Source organism: Pinus tabuliformis, chromosome 4_2 (genome assembly GCF_031772625.1).
Source record: "Pinus tabuliformis cultivar Carrire ecotype Pingquan chromosome 4_2, CPIR1, whole genome shotgun sequence".
Lineage (NCBI taxonomy): Eukaryota > Viridiplantae > Streptophyta > Pinopsida > Pinales > Pinaceae > Pinus > Pinus tabuliformis.
In genome coordinates this window covers 315356247-315365182 of record NC_142304.1, presented here as the reverse complement: position 1 = coordinate 315365182, position 8936 = coordinate 315356247, and positions in this window count along the sequence as shown.

Sequence of the window (8936 nt, the reverse complement as noted above, 5' to 3'; positions counted from 1 at the left end):
TAATGTTTATTTTTTATTTAACCAATATAAATCGATTTTAACCATTGATCTACCATGACTTGAGAAAGATCAACTTAAAAACACCCAAAAATATATATATATATATATATATATATATATATATATATATATATATATATATATATTACATTTTTAAATGCATAAATAGATACAATATTTAGAGTAGATTCTTTCGGAGAGATCACATCGAATAATTTCCTAGAGCCAACGTTTCCAACCCTCTATTGTGGTTCATCATCAAGCCAAAGGTGGGGTATCTGATCTAACATGAACATTGTATATATAGGTGTAGATGCTTCAGATAAAACAAGAAAAACAGATCAATGATTCGTGAGAATGTCAAAAAATCTAAGATTGAAAATTAATAAATTAATTAATTTTTTCAGTCAAAGTAAAGTGAAATAAAACGTTTAAAAAGCTAAACATATGAAGAAAATCGAAAGAATCTACTCTAAACATTATGGATCACAGAATTCTAAACTAGGAAAGATACAAAGTTTTCAAAGTTTTCATAAACACTTAAATGCTGTAAACTACACAACTTGAATTTGCAATTTCAAAAAATCTTAACTAACTTTCAAACTAAATTAATTTTTAAATATATATTTTTTTCATTTTACTTAATCTTTTATATATTATTTTTCATCCATATAAATTAAAGTTAACATAAAATTATACGTGTTTCAATAACGAAAGGTGGTTAACTTTAATAAATATAAATTTGTGTTAATTTCTTGTTAAAAATTTACATGCACGAATCATATAATTTTTTTAGATACAATATTTCACCTGTATTATCATTTAACTTAAACATTTCTTTTATTTTTCATTAACATATTGTATTCGTTAAATATATTTTATTAATGTTAAAGATAAAATTTTTATGTGCAATTTCTTCCTATGTTTTCTTTTTACTTAAACTTTTATATGTTATTTTTCGTTAATATAAATATATCTATTGAAGTTAACAAAATGTTACAGTAAATAATAATGAGTGATATGCAGGGAACCTTCCTCGAGGTAGCAATGGAATGTTTTCAGTTTAGAGCCTGGATAAATAGGTGGAGCTCATGCCGCAAAAGTTTTAGGTTAGCAAGATATTTCTCCTTGTTTTTGTGCTTTTGTTTCCGTTCTTTTTTCCATTCATGAGTTCTTTTCCTAGATTTCTCCTTTCTAGCGCTAGGAAGCTTAATTTTCGTAGGAATGTTTTTCTTCCTATTACTCTTTCCCCGCACTTATGTGGGGCTAACATGGGAAGGGGAACTCAAGGATTTTATCTGCTCCTTAATTTTTTTATAGGGTGTTGAAGTTTAGAGATAAAGCGAAAGTGTGGATATTGGAAAAATTCAGAAGTAGGCTCGGAGGGAAATATAAGATTCTTTGTTCGGGTAAGAAGCTAGTGACAAAAATTGAAGAGAACAAAATGTGGAGCAGAGGATTCTTTCTGCTTATTTTTCTCAGTATTACAAATCACTTAAATAATATTACATTGAAAACATCAGTGATAAATGACTGGAATCAAACTCGACATAACTGGACTTAACTGAAATTGAACTCGGAAACTTGGAAGGACAGTTTTGGCACCTAACGGGTGGTTGTAATTAGATTCTCCGACACTCCCCCTTAATTACAACCACATAAAAAATTCAATTAATCTACCTGCTGGTCTATGTCTTAGCGATGCTTACAATTTAAAATTTTGACTTCAACTTTTCTTCTTCCTTTTTTCCAAATCCTATAGCCTCTAAATTGTTTCAACATGCCCTTCTTGTTGTAGGATTCAAATTTCAGTTTCTTCATTTGTTAGTGCAGTTCTTCCAATTTTTCAGGTTGTCTAAGCATTTCCTGAACTTCTTCAGAAATTGACTTGTATGTGGGCTGCTGCTACACATTATCTTCTGTAGTGTTCTTTTCATCATCAATCTGTTGCAACATCAATTTAATAAAATAATATTTCTTGAGGACTCCAAAACCTGAAAATTTCATTGATTTGCTCGTCATTGATGTTGTCTTCAACATTCATTTCTGCATCTTCTATCTAGACCTCATCTAGACATGGTGTTGCAAGCCATGCTTCAAGAAAATTTAACTGTTCTTCAAAATCATTCTGTGTACTGCACACTGAAAATCAACATTAGAATTAAAAATATTTGGAGAACCACATTGGTTTTGATCTTTCTGCTCTGCAATGAGAGCTTTTTCCTATTGTGCTTCTTTCTCAGTTGCCGCTTCTACATCTGTGTCAATTTTGTCTTTTTGGGCTTCCTTATTTGCCTCTTCCTCTATTTCTGTACTAACTTGTACTACTACAAACAGGTTGCCTTCAACTGTCTCAGCAAATAACACCATTTCAATATCATGTTTTTGTTGCATCACCTACAACCATTCCTCATTACCCAACAAATATTCATCAAGAGTTACATCAAAAATATTAATTGATGTATTCACCATAACATTGATTGTTACAATGGCAGTTTCACTGTCCTCATCAAGCTCTGTTGCTGGAATCACCAAATTTTTGTCCACTTGTGGCTGTGCACAGTGAGAATCTACGTGCTCCTTCTCTCTTTCTTTTGCGACTTCTTCACGGACATCATCCATGTGTGACTGAGCATAGTGGGATTCAACAATCCTTTCATCTCGATGTAGATCCACCTTCTTCTTCAACTTCAATTCTCCCCCTTGGACCAAAACACCTCTCAAGGGTATCCCAAGCCTCCTCGGTTGTATTGGCTTCTGAAATCAGGGGAAAAATGTTGTTATTGATATATTCTTTTATGCATTTCATTACAAAGGCTTCCTTTTGCCTCTTTACTTTAGATCTAAAAAGATCTCAAACATCTCTAGCTGTCGTTTTGACTTTCTCACCCTCTTGGCTTTTCCCATTTGTTGAATGTTCGCTTTTAACTACAATAAAGACTTCATTTCTTCCACAAACAAATGAGTCTACAAATTTTCATAAAAATGACACTTTCACAAAAACTTTTACAAAAAACTCACAACCCCTAGAGTCGAGAACAAGACGCCTTTTTTCTCTTTAATCTCCTTTTCAAAACTTAAAAAAAATCTTTCTTAAATAAGCCTTAAGAAAAATTCTATCCCCTTTTAAAATAAACTTCAATATCTTTTCTTAAAAAATTCCATGTTCCTTTAGCAATACATATAAGCCCCTTTATGCAAAAAAAAAAAAAAAAAAAAAAAAAAAAAAAAAAAAAAAAAAAAAAAAAAAACAAAAACAAAAACAATACATATAAGCCCTTTTATGCAAAACAAAACCAAAAAAAACACTACATGCACCTCTCTTTTTTTAAATAAAGAACCTTTTAGAAACTTTGAAACTCATTAAAGTGAGCCTTAAAAAAAAATGACTATATAAGAGGATTAAGATTTTGAAATAAGTTTATAAGAGGATTAAGATTTTGAAATAAGTTTTGTTGACTTTTCATATAGAATGGTGTCTTTTTCCTAAAATAAAAGAACCTTTTAGAAACTTTGAAACTCATTAACGTGAGCCTTCAAAAAAAAGTATGATTATACAAGAGGATTAAGATTTTGAAATAAGTTTTGTTGACTTTTCATATAGAATGGTGTCTTTTTCTTAAAATAAAAGAACCTTTTCGAAACTTTGAAACTCATTAACGTGAGCCTTCAAAAAAAATATGATTATATAAGAGGATTAAGATTTTGAAATAAGTTTTGTTGACTTTTCATATAGAATGGTGGCTGCGGACTTTTAACGAACAAATTGCCAAATTTGGTTACTTAACGCTATTTGCGTTGAAAAGGGGTAGCATCGTAACTCTTTTTGAAGGTTAGCTATTGAATATTACGGCTAACGTGATGTATATGTTGGAAGTATTACACACGTACATGCGGACTCTTAGTTAGAGCATGGGACTACATGCAAGATTTTTTCTGCATGATTTACTCCTTGATTTGCTTCTTCTTTAACTCCGCAACTGGTTAGTTCTTCTGCATGATTTACTCCCTGATTTGCTCCTTCTTTAAATCCTCATTGGTTAGTTCTTCTACATGATTTACTCCCTGATTTTCTCTTTCTTTCACTCCACAACTGGCTTGTTCTCTCTGGAACTTGTTGTAGGTGTTGAGTCTTCTCATTGATCACCACTATGGTGCATTACCTTGGGATCTCCACCAAATAATGCTATATCATGAGCATTGTAACCTATTTTCTAATGAATCATTCTTTTGCTTTTTCGATTTTCTTTTAATGTTTTTGCTCTGCAAAGCTGTGTGTTCAACCTTTACTAGCTAGATTCATCTATGCAGGTTTTCTAACACATTTACATGGTATCATAGCCCATAGGTTGCTAGATAAAAGGTGCACCAGTACTTTATTTTGGAGGTATTACAGCTTGGAGATCGAAGATCGGCAGAAAAATGGAGTTTCCCAAAGCATAAATCCTAACACCTACAACTATCACAAATGGAAGGACCAAATGGCTCAATACCTTCGTCATAAAGGGTTGTACAGGATTACCATGGCTACAGAAGTGGAACCCACTTCAGCGATAGAGAAATCCAAGTACCTCAACCGTATGGATGAGGCTCGCAGATCCATATGCATGTGCATCTCTCCAGAGTTGCAATTTCATCTATCTGCCTGCAATACTCCCAATGAGATTTGGAAAAAGGTTGAAGAACTCTACGGGAAACAGGATGGGATGAAAGGAAATTTGCTCGAAGTCGAGCTGTTGTCATTGGATCCACGGAACTATGAAAGAATTCAAGACTTCTTCACCAAATATAATGATCTAATGCTACAACTCAAGGGTTGTGAAATTGACAAATCCAAGGAGGAGAGTCACCAAATTCTCTCTATTATGTCAAAGCTCGGACCAGAATACTCCATCTTTGTGTCTACATTTCATTAAATAAGGCTCGCAACAGGTAAATCCTACACTATGCCTTCTCTCAAAGAATTTATGGAATCCCTTATTTTTCAGCAAGATAAACTCATTGGCATGGGGAAAATCAAACCCCCAAAAGCGCATGCACTTGCTGTGCATGATGGAAACCACAATAAAAATCACAGAACTGATTCAAATCAGAAAAATCAACAGCAAAAAGACAAGGGAAAAGCGCATTCCCATCCAAAGAAGGAATGTTACACCAAGCCCTTCAATGACTCTTTCGGCTCAAGAAATGAGAAAGGGAAGAAAGGAAACAGATGCACCTACTGTCAAAGAGGATTCCACCCAGAACCCTCTTGCTTGAAGAAACAAATTGACCAAATGGCATAAATCCTTCAGAAGCACAACCTTGGGGGCTACATCCCTCAGGGCGCCAAGAAGAAAACTAAGGATCCACCACACAGGAAAGGTAACAATTTTCATGCTTTAGTTGCAATTAATTCTTCTCCTAATGCATGGATTATAGATTCTGGTGCATCACATCATATGGATGCTACAAAGGAAGTCTATTCCTATTTGGATGCATGCAAAGGACCTCCCATTCTCATGGGAGATGACTCACTTATTGAGGTCACTAGAAAAGGCAGAGTGGAACTTTTACACGAAAGCTTTGAAGATGTGTTTCATGTTCAAAAACTTTCGGTAAACCTGCTTTCAGTTTATCAGATCACTCATTCTGGCACCAGAAAGAGAGTGGAATTCACTCCAGTTGCAGTGAACATATATGAACTACACAGCATCTCCAAAAAATTGCAACCGGTGTGGTAAACAATGGAGCTAGACTATATACATTTTCTGAATTTATTGAATCGGAATCCTCCTTATTGCTTACACTTGCTCATGATAGTAGTAGGCTTTGGCATGAGAGGTTTGGACACTTAAATTATAGGTATATGCAGCAGCTAAGCAAGCATGAGATGGTGGAAGGCTTGCCAAATATCAGTTTCTCCAAAGGCGTTTTTGAAGGTTGTGTCCTTGGCAAACATCCTAGAGAAACGTTTGACACTGGCAAGACTACAGAGCATCCTCTCCTCTAGATCTGATCCATAGTGATCTCATGGGGACTTTTCCTCATCCTTCCATCAACAAAGCAAGGTATGTGCTTACATTTATTGATGATTTCTCATGGTATACTTGGGTGTATCTTCTCAGGAACAAATCTGAAGTTTTTGAGCACTTTGAAGATTTCAAATCACTAGTTGAGACACAGTTAGAGAGAAAGATCAAAGTCCTTCATACAGACAATGGGGGGGAATACGTTAACACAACACTTTGGAACCTTTTCCTTCAGTCCAGGATACAGTTTCAGTACACAGTTCCATGCACTCCGCAGCAGAACAAAATTGATGAGAGAAAGAACCAATCTCTCAAAGAGGTGGCTTCCTGCATGTTGGATGCTAAGTCACTGTGTCATAAGCTATGGGTTGAAGCACTTAATTGTGCTAACTACATCCAGAACAGATCTCCTCATAGGTCTGTCAAGGATCGGACCCCCTTTGAGGCTTGGAGTAGCACTAAACCAGAGGTCACCCGCTTCCATGTTTTCGGCTCCCGAGCATGGGCCAGGATCCCCTCTGAAAAGAGGAAATCTCTCGATCCACAGTGCATTGAGTGCATCTTTGTTGGATACCCTGATGGTGTGAAGGGATACCGACTCCTGATCCCTCTACGGACAAGCTCATCATTGAGCGAAGTGTCAAATTTGAGGAAAGTCACTCACATGCACCTCAATCGCCACATGCAGAGACCTTTTATCTACCTCATGTCCAAGATGATGACTCAATACACTTAGATGCAGATACAAAGCATGCAGATGCCGAGGTAGAGCATGCAGATTCAGAGACAGAGTCTTTAGATACAAATCTAGTGCATGCAAATGATGATCTACATCCAAGCCCAAATCGGGCTTCCAGCAGTGAATCATATTCCCCTATCATAAACCAGATAACAAGGAGCTTATGTGACATATATGCACAAGACCACCCAGCTACAAGAAATGGTCTTGTGGGGTATAATTCTAATATGCAAAGGAATAGCTTAGAGTTTGTTGAGCCTCCTCTTGCCCTCACTGCCACTAAACCATCACCATCCTAGCATTATCATTTGGTCTAGTCTTCTGATCCACAGCCTTATGCTGAGGCTGTTGGACATCCATCTTGGGAGTCTGCAATGGAGGAGGAGTATAACTCCTTCCTCTAGAACCAGACTTAGGATCTGGTGCCCCTTCCTTCAGGAAGGAAACTTTTCAGATGTAAATGGGTCTACAGGACCAAGAGTGCTGCAAATGGGCAAATCACTAGATGGAAAGCAAGGCTAGTAGCCAAAGGCTTCTAACAAGTGAATGGCATTGATTATGACAAGACTTTTGCTCCAGTAGCAAAGATGGATTCCATACGCCTTACACTTGTCATTGCGGCTGCCCAGGGGTGCGAAGTACATCAGATGGATGTGAAGAATTCCTTTCTTCATGGAGACCTATCTGAGGAGATCTACATGGAGAAGCCACATGGTTCATTCAGGATTCATCTTTGGTCTGCAGACTGAAGAAATCTCTCTACGGCCTTAAGCAGGTCCTGAGAGCTTGGTATGCGAAGATGGATTCTTTTTTCTTATCACAAAACTTTGAAAGATGTAAGTCTGATCCGAATGTTTACATGCTCAGGACACACGATTCTCTTCTTATCTTAGTTTTGTATGTGGATGATCTCCTAATCACTGGCAGCTCTGCTTCAGCCATTACTACAGTCAAGAGCGCCTTGCATGATAGGTTCTTGATGATGGACATGGGTCCATTACACTTCTTTCTTGGTCTTGAGATCAGCCAAGATGCAACATGCATCAAATTCTCTCAGGCTAAGTATGCACGAGATCTCCTCAAGAGATTTCGCATGACTGACTCCAAGCCGGCACCGAGTCCTTTTCTGTCTGGGGTCCGCCTTGAGGATGGAGGTGACACTCCATTAGTTGACAGCACTCTCTACCGATAGCTAGTGGGGAGCTTATTGTACCTCACCCACTCCAGACCAGATCTCTCATATGCAATAGGGGCAGTTTCCAGATACATGCAGGAGCCACATGAGCTACACTGGAATGCTACCAAGCGCATCCTCTGATATGTGTAGGGCACCATCACCTTCAAGATTCACTGTGTAGCAGGCATTGCATTGAATCTCCTTGGCTTCACAGATTCTGGTTGGGCGTGAGACAACATTGATCGCAACTCCACCTCCGAATATTCACTCTGTCTAGGATCTGGCCCTATCTGTTGGTCGAGCAAGAAGCAAGTTGCTATTGCTCTCTCTTCAGTTGAGGCCGAGTATAGAGGAGTAGTCAACATCACCATTCAGGCTCTGTGGTTATAGCACTTCCTCACAGAGTTGGGCGTCCAGTTCCAGCAGCCCATTGTTATTTGGTGTGACAACCAGAGCACTCTCAAATTTTGGAGGGATCCAGTACAGCGACAATGGAAAAAACACATAGAGATCCATATGCACTACATCAGAGACTTAGTAGATCGGGTCATTGATTTGCAGTTATGTCCTTCAGCAGAAAAAACTACATACATCTTCACCTAGACATTCACTGAGCAGAAGTTTCACTCTCTGCGCGATCGTCTTGGAGTGAAGGACACATTTGCTTAGCAAATGTCTTTTCTTCCTCTTTTCTTTTGATTACATTGTATTTTGAGGGGGGTTTTCCCACGCGGTTTTCCCTCTTTCCTCATTTTTAGTACAAGTTGCACTGTATTTTAGGTGACCTTTGGCCTTAGTTGCCAGGGCCCATTTTCTATTTTTCCCCATAGTGGTGTTCAGGGGGGGTGTTGGAAGTACTACACACCTACATGCGGACTCTTAGTTAGAGCATGGGACTACATGCAAGATTTCTTCTACATGATTTACTCCTTGATTTACTCCTTCTTTAACTCCGCAACTGGTTAGTTCTTCTGCATGATTTACTCCCTGATTTTCTCCTTCTTTAACT